Raw genomic sequence first — 18,596 nt, forward strand, 5'->3', positions numbered from 1 at the left:
AAGCCTTTCAGTGAATTTTTCATTTAAAAATTGTCTATTTTTACCTCCAGAAGTAGCATTTATTTCTTTTTAAATATATCTTCTCTTTCTCTCATCAGTATATTCATGTTTTCATTTAATTCTTGATCTGTGATAGTGTATTTTAATGTCCTTGTCTGCTAACCACATCACTTCTTTCATTTTTGAGTCCTGATCTGAATGACTTATTTTCCCCTGGTTATGGGTCCCATTTTCCTACTTCTTCGCATGTCTAGCAATGTTTGATTGGGAATTACTTTTGTCAAGAGTCTAGATTTTTATGCTTTTGCATTACACACTCAGGATCTGCTAGGACAAGTTTAGAGTGGACTTTTCTTCTGGCTGGTTAGCAAGTGAAGGCTGATGGCTAACCCTCGCTACCGAAATGCGACCCTTCTGAGGCCCCTGTGCACAGCTCTGAGTGCCCAACGAGGGCTTTCTGCCCTAACCAGACTCCCAAATCTCCTGGCCCTTTCTGACCCCTGAGTCCCCTCACAGTTATTCTTTGTGAGGGTTCACAAAGAATACTGAGGTTTCTACTGTTGTGAGGGTTCACTCTGGGCAACCACAGCTTGGAATTCAGCCCAAGATGCACGGGGACCCCTCAGCAGGCTTATTTCCTTTACAACATGTCTTCTGTGCTCATCCTATTTATGTCTACCTTCCCAGGGTCCTCCTCTCTGGCTCTCCCTCCTACAAACTGTTCCTGGTGCCCCTTCAAACTCCCATCTCCCTCCCGCAGCTCCACCCAGCCACCTTGCCTAGTCTGCTTGAGCTCCCCCTCCCTGTCCTGCACGCCAGACAGCAGCACCAGGCAGGAAGTCTGGGTGATTGCAAGGTTCACATGCTCATTTCCCTTTTCTCAGACATAACATGCTTTCCTAGTTTTCTAGATGTAGATTGATAGTCCAGTCCTCATCACGCCTCTGTGGCCAGAGATCACGCCCCCTCAGCCACTCTCTAAAGCTAATGCCTGCCCTGTGTACCAGGTCCTGTCTTTCTCACCTGTGCAAGGTCACCTTCCTGGTAGTTCTTCCCAGTCTCTTCCCCATCACCAAACTGTCATTCTCTATGGGATCATTTCCATCACACAGATCCTGTAACTTCTCCCATATAAAAAACAACAGCAAAAAACTCCTCACCCTACTTCCCTGCCAGCTACCACCACCCCCCACCATTCAATTGCTCCTCTTTGTAGCCAAACCCCTTGAAATAGCTTTCTATAACTGCTGCACCCGATTCCCGTCCCCTCATTCTCTCTCAGGCCCGTTCTACCAGGCTTTCTCTCCCCTCCACGTAAACTGCTCTCCTCAAAGTCAGTAGGAACCACCAGGCTGCTGAATCCAATGGCCAACATTCAGTCCTCACCTCACACTGGGTCGCAGACCCACAAGCAGGACACATCCCCGCACATCACTCCCTCCTTCCCGGCACGTTTTCTTCATTGGACTCCAGGACACACACTGCACTTTCTTGGTTTCCTTTTCCTGCCTCACTTGTCGTCCCTTTTTAATCTCCTTTGCAAGTTCCTCTTCCTCTCCTCAACTTCATGATCCCCGACTGCCCAAGCCTCTCCTCTTTGCTCTGTGCCTTCATGTCCACGGTGATCTCATCCAGTCCCATCACTCTAAGTAAATACCAGGCATTACCCCGGGCTGACAACATATACACTTCCACCTGCAGCTCACACCTCTCTCCTAAGTGCCTAGCTTGAACACATCCCCTCGGATGACAGAGAGAAATCCAAAGTTCACAGGTTTAACACTGCTTCCGCCCTTAGTACTCCCATCTCCGTCAGGGGCAGCTCCACATCCCAATTGCTGGGCCCAGAACATCCTCGCCTCCTTTATCTCGCACATACATGCCCATCAGGAATCCTGGCTCTACCATCAAAATACACCCGGAACCTGAGTACTTCTCACTTTCTTCCCTGCTACCACTCTAGCTCACGCTGCCCCCATCCCCCTCCTGGATTACTGCTCTGCCCTCCTAATAGGAATCCCTGCATCTGTCCTTATTCTATGAGCAAGATACTTTCTGTTTATTTTCAACATAACATGTTAGACCATGCAGTTCTCGATTCTAAATTCTCCAGTGGCCTCCCACTTCCCACAGAGAAAAAGCCAAGTCCTTATGCTAGTCTACCGGCCCTGTGTAATCAGTCCCCATTACTTGTCCCTGCCATTACTGTCTTCTTCGCACTCTTCTCTCGCCACAACAGCCTCCTTGCCGCTCCCTGCTGCACTGTAAGTTCCGTGAATGAAGGATCTTTGTGTATCCTGCTCTCTGCTGTCTCCCAGACTCGCGTGACAGAGCCTGGAACAGTAGCAGGCTGCTCCGTAAGTGTCTGATGAATGAATGCCTGGATGAACAAACACATGATTACCAGGCACCACCCGGCAATAGCGAAGGAGAGTGGAGAAGCTTTCTCATCTCTTTGACTCCAGACCAGGGGCAGGCAAACTGCAGCCTGCAGACCAAAACTGAGCCTGCCACCTGTTTTTGTAAATAAACGTTTATTGTAACCACAGCCTCATCCCTTTGTTTGCAAACTATCTGTGGCTGCCTTCCCGCCACCACACCGGCAGAGCTGAGTAGCTGCCATAGAGAATGTGTGGTCCACAAAACCTGACATTTGCTACCTTGCTCTGTATGGAAATGGTGTTCTGTCCCCTGATATAGAGGGTGCGTGCCGAAAGGGGGAACTACTACTACTACTACTTGTGGCTCACACAAAAATCCAGGGAACCAACTCAAAGAGTGAAACACACTCAGATTTGGGTAGGTGAGCTGGTCACTCGGTCCCATACAAAGATGCAACAACCTCGCTTTGGGGGAACAGTTGGCTGGGAAGTGGTCTCATCCCACGTACAGGAGGATTGCTGTCTGTGAAGGCGGCAAACAGTAGCCGTGTCTGCACACACACGTCACCAATGGAAAGATGAGGGAAATTAGGTCTGTATTTTTACATCTACATTATTCATCTCTCGAGAGCCGCAAAATGTCCCCTAACTGCCTATTCTTAATCATGTTCCCCTAGAAGGGTCATTTGTATCATATTCATTGTCTAAATGATGCATTTCAGTTCCTTAAATAGAGCCAGATCGCATCCATCTTGAAGACAGAGCTTCTCTGGACACTGACCGGCACAGCAGGGGCCCGGAGGCTTAGCAGCTGCTTCCCCAGGATGCAGCTTATCCTTGAAAGAAGTGGTGGTGGTCCCCGTGGGACCTCTTCCAAAACGACCCACTAGTGGGCAGGCGGTCCTGGCTGGAGGGCTTCCCTGGGAAGCCACCACAGCTCCCAGGATGCCTCAGGGTTGGCCCTGCCCTGGGCCTGTCCCACCTCCCTCGGGTCTCCTTGGACATGGAAGGACTCTTTATAAAGCAGCCAGCTGAGAGCCCTGCAATGTCTATATTTACACGCCTGCAAATGGCTAGAATGAGGCCAACCTCCTGGGCTCCTGCTGGCCCTGAACCTGGGACATAGGGAACCCGGCTGCCTTTGCTGCAGTCACTAAGGGAAAATATTCCTACTTCCCTGTTTCTCAAGCAGAACTCTCCCTCTGGTAACATCTCCCATGGGCTTGGGGCTCTTCCTTAAGGAGACAGAAGTAAATTCTGTGATGTGGAGAAGAGAGGCTGAGGAGGATCAGTCAATCAAATGGTCCACAAAAGATGAGTCCTAACCAGGACTTTGTAAAATATATACAAAACCCACTAGACTTCAATGCAAGGCAAGGAAGGACCTTAATTTAGAGGTAATTCCACCTGATGGTAAAAGTTCTTGGCCACTGAAAATGCCAGATTAAAAATGATTTGAGAACCATCCGAAAGGCTTTTGCACACCAGAGAAGACAAACTTTGAATGACAGTTGGGCACCGCAGCGGGTGTCTGTGAGCCTCGGTCCCCGGTCCCCGGGGGTGATTATGGAGGCCTCAACCTCTGGAGACTGTAAAGACCAGGGTGGTCCTGTGGGGACTTTGATGTAACTTTACTCAAACCCAGAAAGCTGGGTTGGAGAAACCTCTAAGCTTCCCCCTGACTCCACAAACAATCAAAGTGAAAGGAAATCCAAGGAAAAAGAACTGGCAGGAGCTGCGGTGGGTCTCTAGTCCTGGCCCGTCTCCTACCAGGGATGCGGGGATCCTGAGAAGCTTCTGCAGAATGTGTCAAAGGCACCGTGGGCTAGACCTTTGCTAAGGGGACGTCTCTATTCCTCAGCTTGTAAGAAAGGAGACGAACCGGGGGACAACTCAAAGGATGATCTTTTCTTTGATGAGTTACCTCAAAGTCAAGAGCCAATAATCTGGAAGCTCTGGCCTGACCACTTCTCGGGCTCCTCACTGTGAGATAATAAGAATTCACAATAATCTACTAACTGATACACAGTAAAGTTAGTCTGTGGCAAGCTTGAACTTAACATGTGTTAAGTGACAGAGTTAACAACCTTTACATAGTGAGTCACCAAGCACTGTGAGGGGAGGCCCTAGAGGAGACCCACAACGCATACAGGAGCGCATAGACGATTCTATTTCCACTACGGTGCCAAAGTGCCAGCTGCCAGGAAAGACGCCCTTGCGTAATGTCACATAGAATTAGGGCAGGAAAACTGGGGTCCCCGCATGCCTCCTTGAGTGTGTCCCATCACCTTCTGTGCCCCAGGAGCAGGACGCAGCCAATGCCTCTGCTGTCTGGGGGGTGCCTCCCTCCCTCTGGGAGGGCCCCCTGTCCCCACAGGAGACCACCAGGGAGTTCCAAGTGAGCATGTTTTAAGGAAATCTGGCCTCTCCTAAACTTGTCTCCACCTGCAGTGACACCCCACTCCCGCGCCTCCACATGCACATCCCCTCCTACCCAGGGGCCAGTTTCTCTGGGGAAATCCAGCCCCTTCCCTGATATCCCAGGAGTTCGGTCTCCGTCCCTTTGGAATCTGGAAAGCTGCAGCCTGGGGCTGTGGCCACCAACTGCTGTGCTCACGCATCTGGCTTCTGCTGGGTTTCCCCTGAAGGGCAGCTCATCACCCCAAGTACACCTGCTTTAGAAAGCCACAGCCTTCAGTCTCACCTACGGAGCATAAGGAACGTGCCTTCCTCTGACTGATGTGCCTGGTGCCTACAGTGCCCATTTTATGTTCAAAAGACACTCTCTTCCTCCAGTTACTGGAGAGTTCCTCTGTGGGGGCCATCTGGAGGGATGGTCCCCACCCAATCATTTGCCCCCTGATAAAAAGGTGGGGGTGAGGGCAGGCTGGCTCCGGTTATCCCACCACACAGAACTGTCTGTCTGTGTGTGATACTTCCTGCAGCGGCCTGGTTTGCCCCACCCCCTTTGCTGCCCTACAGGACACGAAGCAGCCCGGCTTCGGCTGTTCCCTTCTGGGCTCCATCCCAAGGTTTCTGTCAGGTAATGAATGCTCTCAGCTCTGCCCATCTCCTCAAGAGCAAGCCTGCTAACCATGCTACATGCCTGCAGGTTCTGGGGAGGGGGTGGGGGCTGGCGAAGAAGTTACTAGAATCTTGGTACCCTATGAGCTGGAAGAAAACTTTGTCTAATGAATCTGGGAATCAAAGTTCACAGCTCAGGCTGAAGAGCTGAACTTGGCCTCTTGACTCTCAATCAGCACCCTTTCCGCCACATTCAGCCGCCTCCGCTTTTCATCGGCAGTCAATTGATCTCTTCAGGTCACAGAACACCCCAGACCGACAGGAGGGACAAAACTCTTCCCGTTGGCACCCAGAGGGGAGGGAGTAGGAGAGTGGAGGCAGGGTCTCTTGCTGCCCAGTACCAGAACTGGAGGGAGTCCAAACCTTCAAGGTTAGCTCAAGGTCACACAGTCAGTGCCAGACAACAGGACTCCCAAACTTCCACCACCCTTCCCACTGGACCCTGCTGATCCCTTTTTAACAAATGGATTCCACTGGGAATTCCTTGAAACATTAAGCATTCTCAGTGCCCTTGAAAATAAATTCAAGGGACACAATTTGTATCCACACTATGCTTCCGCAATATACATTTTGCATGGAGTGAGAAGAAAACTTGCTTTTTCACTTCAGGTAATTGATGGGGACTGGATAAAGGTTTTCACTCAGCATAGGGGCTAGTCCACGACAGTAGCTGTCAGTCAGTTAAAACGGAAGGTAGCTGTCTCCACAATCTCCATTTTCAGGTTCCGGAGCAGGGCTGGTGCCAGCAGCTCTTTGTGGTCTTTTTAGATTCACTGCTAAACAATAAGACAAATCTTGAAGTGGGAAATCAAGGTAATGCTTCTTCAGACTGAGGGTTTTTTCCTTACTCCAAATCTCTCCTGATAAATGCAAAGTAAAACAAAGAGATACCACTCACATCTATTGGAATGTCTAACAACCCTCCCAACCTCATCCCCCCACCAAAAAAAACACCCCACCAGGCGGTGGCAAGAATGAAGAGCCACTAATTTGGAGCCCTCGTACAGTGTGTCTGGAAATGCAAACGATGCAGCCACCTTGGAAACCAGTTTCCTATAAAGAAAGATAAACACTCACTACGTGACCGAGCATTCCTCTCCTAGGTGTTATTCAAGAGAAACCAAACATTATGCTTACAGAAAACCTATATGCAAATATTTATAGAAGCTTTATTTGTAATTGCCAAAAATTTGCGATAATCCAAGTGGAGCTCAGCAGGTGCATGTGTAAACAGGCTGCCACATGTCCACAGTGGAATACACCTCAGTAATAAAAAGGACCGAACTTTTGATACGGCTTCTCAAGGGCGCTGTGCTGAGTGAAGAAACTAGTCTCAAAGGGTCACACACTGTGTGATTCGAAGTATGTGGCATTCCTGACGTGACCAGAGCACAGAGCTGGGGACAGATTAGTGGTTGCCCTGGTGAGGAGCGGCGGGAGGGGCAGGAGCAGGTGACTCTGCAGAAGTTGCACTGAGGAGACCTTTGTGGTGTGTGCTGGCCGAGGCAGTGGCTGCACGAGTCTGCACGTGTGCCAGAGTGACACACAGGGGCACAGCTTCGGCCTCTTGAAACCCCTCTGGTGCTACAGTCACGTGAGCGGTAACCGCCAGAGGAAACTGGCTGCAGGGCTCGGGGAACTGTTTGGCAACTCCTTGTGACTCTGTACTTACTTCAAAATGAAGTTTACACACACACACACACACATGTGACACAGACAGCCACGTGGATAAACCCCAAACGCACTACACCAAGTGAAGACGCTAGACACGAAAGGCTACACTCTAAGGGCGTTCATTTGCATGACAGTCTGGAAGAGACAAAACTTTGGAAATGAAGAGCGAATCGGTGCTTTCCAGGGACCACAGGGGAGGGAGGCGCTTTGGAATGAGGGACATTCTGTATCCCGATTGCTGTGGGGCCACATGAATCTACACACGTGACAACTAATAAGGGAAGACTCAATTTAAAGTGCAGTTGGGAGGCCAAAGGGGGGCCCTCACGCACTACCAGTGGACCTCAGCGACAGGCCCAAGAGGAAGGACCGTCAACCACAGACCTGGGCAGGAGGGGCTGCCTTGCAAGCCAAGGGTACTTCACTGAACCAGCAGGGGGAGGGAAGGTTTCCTTACTTGCTCAGCAGCTCCGCCAATGAAAACCCATCATCACCCTGAACTCTCACTTTCCTGCAACAGACTTTCCCTTCACAACAATCCCTCCCAACTTCCTCCTTTCTCTCTATAAAATAACGGCCCTCTCCCTTGCTTGAGGACCTGCCTGCGGTTTTGCTGCGCCTTGCTTGTACCAAATTGCGGTTCTCTGCTGTCCCTGAATAAACCTGGTTTGCTGGCAAGATTACTGGCTCTTTTACTTTTAAGGTTGACAGTGGGTATTAACACCCATGGAGCTGTGCACCAAACAAGAGTGAATTTTTCTGTATGTAAATTTGAAAGTAAACTTTAAAAAATGAAGTCAGTAAAACACAGGAAACCGCACGTCTATTCCAAGACACTGTTGTGATCACTTTGCATAGATTACGCATTCGGCTCTCACAATTTAAATGCCCATGGTGCCGGGGAGAGGGGGAGTTCTCTGAGGCTGTGTGATTAACTAAGGGATTACCTTTACCTTTAATCTCTTCAGCAGTTTAGCTGTTAGCAATACAGGTGAGAAGTTTTAATGTGTTTGGTTTTATTGACAGGCCAACTCAAATTACAGCAGGTGCTTACCAAAGCTTGAATGATTATACCATGAAATTAATGTCTGAACAGATTAAGGGAAAGCTAACTTGAAACCAAAATAAGGTTTTGGAAGAGAGAGAGAAAGAAAGGCGGGGGGTGGGGGTTGGCGGGGAGAGAGAGGGAGAGAGAGGTGGACTTGGGAATTCGTTGCATTATTTTGAATTCATTCTGTTTCCTTGAACATGTTTTCTGTTAGCTCTCATGGGGTTCAGGTGTCCATTCTGTCCTAAGCAGTGGATTCTGTGGACTCATTTGGAGTTTTGGAACATAATAGTTTGCTCTCCAAACCCACCCTGAGAGTCTCTTTCAGCAGGTTCGTTTACTCACTGTCGAATGCTTCCTCACCTGAGTCTATCAACAATAGGGTAAGAGGAGAACACACGCAATCATAAGCTGAAACCAATGGGGACAGGTGACTAACAAGTCAACCCCTTTGAATTCAAGTCACCACTCATGTGCTTGATATTTTATGTTATTTTTGGCTTGATTCCACATCAGAAAGGTTAAATTTGAAGTTGTAGATACACTGTTTTTAAGAAAAAATATTAGCTAATCTGTTGAGATCTGTTTAAATTGTTCAAGTGTCCTTTCATAGTTCAAGAGTTCTTCCTTAGCATCCGCGTGCATAAACATTAAACACTGAAATCTCAGGTTGCACCTGGCATTTATTCATCAGTACAAATGGCACCTCACACCTGGCTGTGACTTTTCCCCACCTCTGGGAAGGGCTGCCTCCCAAGACGCCAGAGGCTGAGCTTCCTCCCACGGTCAAAAATGGGACTTACTGGCTCTGAGCTCAAAGTGCTCAGAGCTATAAAATACTATCACGTAGTTTAATTTACTAGTTCGGAGAGACGCGCCATGTGGACTTTTTTTCTTTGTTTACACTTTTTTACTTTAATTTTTGTTAAAGTAACACCGTTACCAGACTAAAGGGGTCCATTTGCTTGTGCGCATCAGAGCCCCAATAAGACTCGAACAGGAGTTTGCAGCCTAGGAAGAGTTTCTTAAGGGGATGGTGCCAGGCCCGGAGTCACAGGTAGCTCGTGCTCCAAGACCTGGCAACCCGATGGCTTCCAAGGGGTGGATTATATAGTGGAAAAATCATTCATTCTGGTGGCAGACAGACGTGGGCTTGTGGTCTCTACTGATCCGCGGGCGCCAGGGTGGGGTGAGTGGTCATAGCCTCCGGGCCTGACGCAGCCGAGGAGTTTTTCTGGCCAAATTTGCAAGGGTTTGTTCTGTGGGATCGCTCTGCTTTCCTGGGTCCAGAGCTAAATCACAACTGAGGCCAGGATAGTGTGTTTAGTGTGATGGAAAACTGTCTCAGCAGTCAATACACCCAGGACCTCGTTTCTTCAAGACCACTGGACGCTGACCAGAACCTCCTCGTCCTGAGGGCTTAATGATTAAGCGAGGGAGAAGGAGGGGGCTGAACCAGGGTGCTAGGTGAGGCCAGCTTGAGTCCAAGGGAAAAATAAAAATAAAAAACCAGATTAACGAAGGTGAGGTTTCTGTGCAGTTACCATGCCAGCATGAATTTTACAGAGTTAAGTGCTAAAACAGGCAGAGTTCCCCCACTGCCTCTTCTCCAGAAGAGCCCCTTTCAAGTGTCTGCACTGATGCTTTTGGTATCAATCTCTACATCCCTAAATAATATGTTTGTTTTGCTTCTGAAAGGCAGTAGATGGGGCATCCCGAAATATGACTGTAGGAGTTCAGAACATAGCACCCCGAAATAACCCACTTTGTATAAGTTGCTTTGAGCTGGAGGCACTTGAAAAACAGCAATGCAAGGGGAGGCTTCCTCTGAGCTCCCTTATCTGCTTACAGACCGAACCTGCAAGGGGAGCTGGATGTCCCAGACCCCTCCCAGGGGTTTTGTCAGCCAGGGAGGATGGAGAGGCTTGTCACAGGACAGGAGGCTAGAAGTCAACACACTGTCTCACACACCATCAGACCTCCCCTCTGTTCATCTGTTCAGGGCCCACTCATCTTTCCTAGAAACCATTTCCTCTCCCTCCCCCTTCCCTACAGAGATGGTTTTTACATTCAAATTCTAAGCCACCTCGAGGAGTTACTCATTTCCCTGGGTATCTCCCATGAATACGGGAAGTATCTGTGCTAATAAACTTCTGTTTGTTTTTCTCTTGTTAATCTGTCTTCTACGACAAGGATCTCAGCTAAGAACTGCGAAGGGTACAAGGAAAATTATTTTTTCTCCCCTACATGTTCCTTGAGTTTTCATTTTTTGGCATCACCTGCTGACTCGCCAGTTTGCAAGTCCAGGATTTGGTCCTCCCTCCTCCCATCGCCCCCCTGTGACACATGCGCCTTTCCCGTCCCCTGCCCTTCCCATAGGATGTGACGTTTGTTAGAGCTTTACCTGGCGTTTCTATCATTATGACCATAAACGTTACCCCGAACAATACCATGCAGTTAACTATAATGACTTTTCCTCTCCAGAACAACTTTTTGTTTCCCTGGATAACAATTTCATTATTACTATTTGACTGTTATTGTTGCTGCTTACCATTATTTCAAACACAAAATCTCATTCAAGTACATGGACTTCCTCTCAAGGCGTTCATCGCATCTCACATTTGACCGACGACGTTTTCATCTTGAAGCAGCGTCTCCCAGGTTCTCTGACCGGCTCTAGTCTGGGCCGTTTCTTCCCAGCAGCTGGAGAAGACACCTTCTCCCTGGTGCTGGGTCTCCTGTTTCCTGCACCTTCTGTCTTCTTTCTTGGTTTGGTCCCTCGTTTTGGTGAAGCATATTCTTCAGGAGCTTTCTGATGAAGGCACGTGGAAAAATGCAACTTTTGAAACATTGCCTTTCTAAAATGTCTTTATTCAATCCCCATACATAACTGATGTTTCACCTATGTACAGGATTCTAAGATAGGAATCATTTTTCTTTAAATTTTTGAAGGCATTGCTTTATGGTCCCTAGCCTCCAGAATTACTATTGAGAAACCAGAGAGCATGTTTATTCGATCCTTTGTAATCCACCGAGACCGTCTCTTCATCCTGGGAGATCTGAAGTCTCACAGTGACAGCAGGGATTTGTGTCTGTTTTTATCCCCACTGTGTGTCAGCCTAGAAACTGACACCGTTCTTATCTGGGAAATCGTTCTGGATTATTTTGTCAATGACTTCTTCTCCTTTTCTCTATTCTCTCTCTCTTTCTGAATCTCCTATTATTTAGATATTAGAGCTCCTGGACTAATCCTCTAATTTTTTGGTTTTTGTTGGGGTTTTTTTTTTCGCTTTTACATAATTTTGTGGTTTTGCTCTACTTTTTGAAGGAGCTCTTCAATTTTGTCTTCCAGCTCATTATGTTTTTTAAAAATGTCTGTTGCCATGTTTCTAAATGTTTAAATCTCCTTTTTCTTTTGAAGTTTTGTTTTATTACCACTGTTACTGTTTCAAGGTTGAAATATCTTTTCTTATATCCCTGAAGATACCAGTGATAGGTCTTCGTTTTAAGCTTCTTTTCTTTGAATATCTGTTTTATTCATGTCGCTATTTTTTTATGTTGGTTTGCCTTGGTCTGAATCTTTCACATCAAGGATGACATGTGACAATCCCTGATGATGTGCCCACAAGTGCAAATTGTGCCTGGGGCTTTTCAGTAGCAGACTTCACACTAGAGTGATCTGGCTGAGCTGCTTCATTGGGAAACTCATCTGTACCTTGAAGACTTTCTTCTTGGGCCGCTCACATTCCTCCGAGGACCCTTCCGGTCTCCTCCTCCGTGGGTGGAAGTGGGCCTGCTGCCAGTGTTTTGAGAGCAGAGGGAGATAGGGAGGCCTGGGGGGTCTCAGGATCCAAGAAGAATGTATAACTTTACCTCCCTGTTTCTAGTATAGCACCCACCTCCATCTCTTCCTCTTGCCTCCCCCGACCCCCACCACCCCCGGCCAGAAATATTCTGTCTCCCCTCTGCACAGTATAATCTCCTAACGTTCTGTGAGTGTGAAGGAGGCCTACTGTCTGCACAAGTTGGCAAAGGGGATCTGGGGAATTAAATTGCTTCTTTAAACACTTTCAACAGGTCCTCCTTCTTTAGACCCCTCCCCTCAGCCCCCTTTCCAGGGGGGCTCAGTGTTACCAGTTCACAGCCTTTTTAGGGAGTTTGTCCTGTTAATCTGCCTTCCTCACTGCTGGGCTAGGATTCAGCTTCCTTCTGTCTGCTAAATCAATTAGAATCATTTATTTGTTTTCCAGATTCCAGATTTGCTGCAGTTTTCTCCTCTCTCATCCTCCCCATGCCTTTAAAAAAAAAAAAGTTTTACTACAGTTTTAGAGGGATGTCGGGAGAGAGGGGTATTAGAAGCCCTTCCAACCTGCTACCCTTACCTGCAAGTCACTGTGTGTGGGAGACAATAATGTGTGACCTATGGACCACGGAGCCCCCCAGCCCAGGCCCTCCCAGAGGTGCTGCTGATCCGGGTTGGACCTGCCTCTCAGATGCACCTCCCAGCACTACCCCAACACCAGCGGACAGGGCCTGAAAGCCCGCCGTGGGGGATGTGAGAATACTTCTTTAGGCTCCTACACACGCCCGTATGAGTGCTTATGGGACCAATGCTTGCCCGGGGCGAGAACAAAGGGAATTTGTATGTGAGGGGATGAAATAGCTGAGAATAACTTCAAAATTATTTATTTCTGCCCCTTAATGTTACAAAGAAGAAATGAAGACCCAGAGTAGGTTCCTGACATGTTGAAGGGCTGTTCCCAGGAGGGACTCAAAGCCAATTTGCTTTGCCCTAAGAGTATTTACACCCCCGAATCACACAGCTAATCAACGGCAGAGTCGGGAAGATACCTCGCCGCCTCTGGCTTTCCCATCACGCCCTCTCCCGCTGCCTCCGTGCAGACGAGGAGACAGCACATCCAGGGAGGCCACGGGCTCTGCCTGAGGGCGCGCGGCAGATGTCAGGTGCGCAGGAAAAGAAGTGACACAGGAATAACAAAAATAATACAGGGTCCTCCTAATGAAGGAAAAAATGGGTTTTGTTTTTGTTTGGGGTTTTTTTGATGTTGGAATGTAAACCCTATCTAAAAAACAAAATGAAGCTATAAAGAAAAACCTCCTGACCTTGAACCAATGAAATTTTCTTTGCACCTTCAGAGCCCATCCAAGACAGGAATTGAAATAAATGTGTAAAGCATCTGGTACATGGTTTAGTACCTCTGTGGTGTTTGTTAGGGAGTTCCCAGATGTTGACGCTCTTACCTACCATTCTCCCGGATGTTGTTAGCCCGTCCTCTCCACTCCCTGAAGCTCCGTCTCCATCACACCTGCGAGTCTAGCTCAGTAACTTGCACTGGGTTATACAGAACAGCTTCCTTTAAGCTCAATCCGCAGCCAGTACTTACTCGCTACCCATTCAGTTCCCTTTGCTCTGGGCCCAGCTACATTCTAGAAGCAAGGATCTCCCAAACATAAATAACACGAGTCTTACAACTATGATGAGATCGGCTGAGGTCTCCCTCGCCATCCACCCAACCTGCAGGGCTCAGGTACGTGCAGTGAAACTAGTCCCAGGCAGGAGGCTCCTTTGGCACCAGAACGTCAGGGCTCTTATTTTCACAAGGTGTAGAGTCAAAGTTACATTAATAGGAAGAACATAAATCCCTTACCTGAGAGTGGAGTGTTGACATTTGGAAGAAAATTCTCTCATGTGTCGGTGAAGTGTGCTTCCCACTAAGTCCAGGAGAAAAGCAGCCTCCGCCGCTGTGGGTGAAAGAAGACACACCGTGTCAAGCTTCTGCTTTGCCCTCACTTCTCGGACCGGGAGCACTTGTGCTGCCTGGCGCAGCCAGCAGGAGGCCCTGCAGAGGGACTTCCCACCGCCATCTGGCCGACACAGGAGGGGACAGTGTTGCTCAGCAGGAAGACACTGGGTAGGAAGGCCCTTGACTTCCGCAAAAGAGTGCGCCTTTCCAGGGAGGAGGGGGTGTGCATGAGTGCAGGTTTGGAGAAAGGCTGAAGAGGAAAACATGAGGGGGAAAGAGGGAACACAGGGTGAGAGAGTTCAGGACAAGGGCACCTCTTCCAACATGGAGCCCTGAAGGTATTTCAAGGGATGAATTAGTTCCCACCCGTAGTCTGCCCGAAGTGAAATAATTACTTTGATCCTCACCAGGGGGCATATGGGTTTGATCGTGGCCTGCAGGTTCTCATAAGATTATTCTTACACTGTGAGAAACGCAAAATTTAAGCCCCCAGGTGTCCAGGGTCTGCTGTAATAACAAGTTCTACTCACACTCACAGCAGGGTGAGTCCACCAATATTCTCATGTGCTGGTGAAGCATCACCGCACAGAATGACACGGGACAAGCCCTGACACCTCCCAGGGCCCTCTGGGGTGGGGTGGCGGTCGGGGAGAAGACCCCCCAGTGGGGGGGAACCACTGTTTTAATAGCAGTAGAATCTGCAGCGACAGATTCTCAACACTGATGTTGGTAATTTGTGTCGTCTCTTTTTCTCCCTGATCGATCTGTCTGGAGATGCCTACATTTTATCGATTTTCCTCAATGGAGAAAGGGAGGAGCGAGGGAGGGAGGGAGACTGGCTCTGGTCCTGACTTGGCAGAGCCCTCGCTTCAATGCAGTTTCATCCCAACTGGTGTCAGTTTTTAACTCTGGGCAGGGCCTCCACCACGTGTCCCCAAGTGCCACTCAGAGTGTACACAGCAGACAGATTGGCCCCAGATGTCTTTGGACATGGTTTGCATCTGGTCTGTCGGCAGCTCTGCAATGATTTGCATCTGCCCGGATACACTCCTTGGGCCATTTGGAGGCAATTTGTAAGTGAAACTTGTCTTGCTACTGTGGATTGTGCTGGTCTTGATTACTTCCTTGGCTCTCAGAGAAATGGAGAGGGGCACCTGGGTGGAAAGGGGAGAGGGCAATGATTTCTGGGGGAGCCCTTCCCCCTCCACTCCTGATCCCTAGCCTTCCAGTTCCCCGGCGATACTTTTTGTCCTTCCACCACGGCCTTCCATGGTCTCCACACAGGGAGACCCAGAGTCATTTGCTGCGTTGCAATCATGCTGTCCCTAAATGTCAGCTTGCTTGTGGTCAGTGTCTCTCCCCCCAGCTCACTATGAACTCATGCTCTTGGCTAGCCGTCTCCGGGAAAGGGCCTGATGACACGGTTCGGCCACAATGCATGTTAGTGAGTCTCCCCCTCTTGGGGGTGTCCGCCGTGAAGGGAGCTCACTGAAACGGGCGCTGTTCCTGTCTTCTGTGATGTTAGCACAGGAAGGCAGGCTCTCTGTTCTCAGAGACCGGTGCCACACTTGGTGGGATTCTGGATTAGATCACGATTCTCAAATCCAACTATACTACATGGCAGTAATTTGTCTGTGTCCTCTATTCAAATACCCAAGAGCGAGAAAACAGGTCATGGGATGAGGAGAGAGAATTGGAAGGGAAATCCCTGCCTTGTGGAGGAATTAGAGAAGAAGAGGGGATGGGTGTGAGGCCAGAGCCCTGACTTAGAGGCCTTCAAAGTGCTGCGATTCTGGCTCCTATGTCCTTAACTCAAAGACACAAACTCCTAATGGCAAAAGCAGGCGTCTGTGACGGGCTGGTGGGGACATATTTTGGGTGCAGGCCCTCCCCGGTGCCTGCGCATAAGACCAGGTGACTGCCTGGTGCACCCACACGTACAGCCATCCCAGGCAGGGCACCCAACTGGGAGGCACTTAGGGAAACTACCCTCCCTCTAAGCTGGGGCTGGCCTTCCGGGCACTCTGCATCCTCCCACAGGAGACTGAAAAAGGCACCTGTGTGCCCAGGAACTGAGTCTTCCACCTCAGTGGATTCCTTTCTCCCGGCTCCCAGTCCCAGTGACACACAGGTGGTTGTATAAAGAGACTGATGGGGAACATGGAAATTCCTTCCCTCCATGCCCCCTGCCCGAGCACCAGTCAGCTGTCCCGCCTGCTCTTTCCCAGGAGAATGGGTTGGAGCATGCTCTCTGGCTCCCTCTTAGCACCTAGAAAGGCTTTCCAAACATGCTCAGACACAAATGCCAACACACACGTGTGAAGGAGGGAGGCAAGAAGGAGAGCAGTTGGGTGGGTTCACCCATAACAGGTCCCCAGCTGTGCCCATGGATCGCCAGAGAGCTCAGCCCAGGCCCTGGCCCACGTCAGGCTCCTCCCCTCTCCCAGCTTCAGTGACACACCCTCTCCGGTACCAAGAGGAGGCATATCCTTCGTACACTGGTCCTTTTTCCAATTAAGGGGAAGGATATCCTGCAGCCTCACTCTTTGTAATTACTATTTTTCTCACACAGTTACTTACTCTGCACCCAACTGAAAATATCTATATCTTTGCTTACACAGAATTTGAAATTGTACAGCTTGCTTACTTACCTAAGCTATTTTTAGTTAAGCACTGGGAGGGCTTAGCACTAGCACCCATGGGCCCTCAGCATGCTGCCCTCAGCAGGCTCCTTGGGTGCAGGGCGCCACTCCACCACCCTCGCCCACCAGTGGAACCCCCAGGCAGCTCTGCCCCTTGGAAGCCAGGCCACAGAAACCCTAGAGAGAAAAGTCCTACTTCTCCACCCTCATTCTCCCTCTTTCCTACTCTAGGGTTAGACTCTTCCCAGGATGGCTGACATCCATTGGTTCAGAGGAAATATCCACCTCCACCCGTGGGGCTCTGCTGGCCACTGCCAAGATCAGTCAATAGAGCAACTAGTGATGCATTTCACAGAGTCCGGCCCCTTCGGTCTCCGGGGCCGTCAGCGATCAGTTCAGGACAAACACTGTATGATTCCACGTGTGTGAGGTACCTAGTAGTCAGACTCACAGAGACCAGATGTGGGCTGGGGGTGCCAGGGGCTGGGGGCGAGGGGAGTGAGGGGTTAAGAGTTAAAGGAGCCACAGTGTCCGTCTGAGAGGGCGAAAAAGTTCCGGAGGCGGATGGTGACGATGGTTGCACAATAACGTGAACGCAGTTAATGCCTCACTTAGAAACAGGTTAAAACAGTAAATTCATGTTAATGGATAGTTTACCCCAATAAGAGGGAAAAAACAGTCCACGTGGCACTGGGCCAGGGCTTGTCACTGTGTGCCTCATGTGAGAGGAGGCGGGGACCGGGCCCTCGGACACAGTCCAGTGTGGCCCCAGCTCACATGTGAGCATGCTTGGACTGAAAGACACACAAACATTTCCCAAGATCAACAAAATTTTCCCGCTTAGGCTAAATACACATTTGGGAATAAAAAAATACTTCTCTGCAGGGGTGTCGTTCACTGCCCATCAGGGGTCAGGGTCTCTGAGAACACCAGGCACTGTGCTAGCGTCCAGTTTCTGTGACTGAAAGGCCCCACCTGATGGATTTTCTCAGAACAAAAGAATTCCCTCTAGGGTATGGTGAGCCTCTACCTCTGGTGCAAAAGACTGCCGGCAACTTTCAAATGGCAAAGAGTGAAACCTCCAGGCACCACGCACCAGGCCAAAGACTGGTGCCCAGTCAGATCTGTGTGGATTTGACAGATCGTGCTTGCCTTCAGAGCAATTCCACTGCTCCTCTGGCTCTGGTCACTTGCAGCCTCCAGGAGCGTCTCAGTGGAAAGGTTTGGGAAGCCCAATCCAGTGTCAACTCCTGCTGGAATCGCCTGTCTTGGGGAAGACCCAGGGTGACTTCCTCCTGGCTGGAGGCCCCACCAGAAACCTGGGAAGTACACCCTCTTGAACAGCTTAATATTCTCCACTGTACACATGTGATTACGGTGAACCTAAAGGAGTTTGCATAAGAGAAAGGAAAAAGCCAAGCTTGCATGCTGCAATACAATCCCACAAGGAGAATTCCCTGTGTGGTCGGTCACAAGCCTTGAGCAGACCCTCCGCTGGAGAGTGGCTAGCCACCCCCCCCCCATCAGTTCTCATCAGGCCTCTGTGGGGCTCTGGGGCTCAACACACCCACCTACAAAGAGAAAACCATGAAGTCCCTATAAGTTATCCTAAGATGGTCATCAACAGGTTCTCATAGGACAAGATTCTCCTATCATAAAAAATACCTACGTGTTTGAATGTCTGTCAAACGTGGACCCCCGTCAATAGATTTTGTTTACTATTATAGAAGACGATTGTCTGCTGCTCTCACTTTCTGAGAAGTTAACCTGAAAGGAAATTATCTGCCTGCTACTCTCCGTGGCTGTCTAGAATCTACACTTCCACATTTCAGGAGTCTCCCGTCCTATTGAGGCAAAGTGTGCCTCGGGCAATAGAGGAAGAAACTGCCATTCTCGCCCTCCCAGACTCCCTTGCAGCTCAGGCAGTAAGCCGGCCTCTGCCCATCTGAGGAGGGTAGCCCAGGCTTCCAACTAGAAGCTACTGACGCGAAGAAGTAGGGAC

Source organism: Desmodus rotundus, chromosome 13 (assembly GCF_022682495.2).
Source record: "Desmodus rotundus isolate HL8 chromosome 13, HLdesRot8A.1, whole genome shotgun sequence".
NCBI classification, from domain to species: Eukaryota; Metazoa; Chordata; class Mammalia; order Chiroptera; family Phyllostomidae; genus Desmodus; species Desmodus rotundus.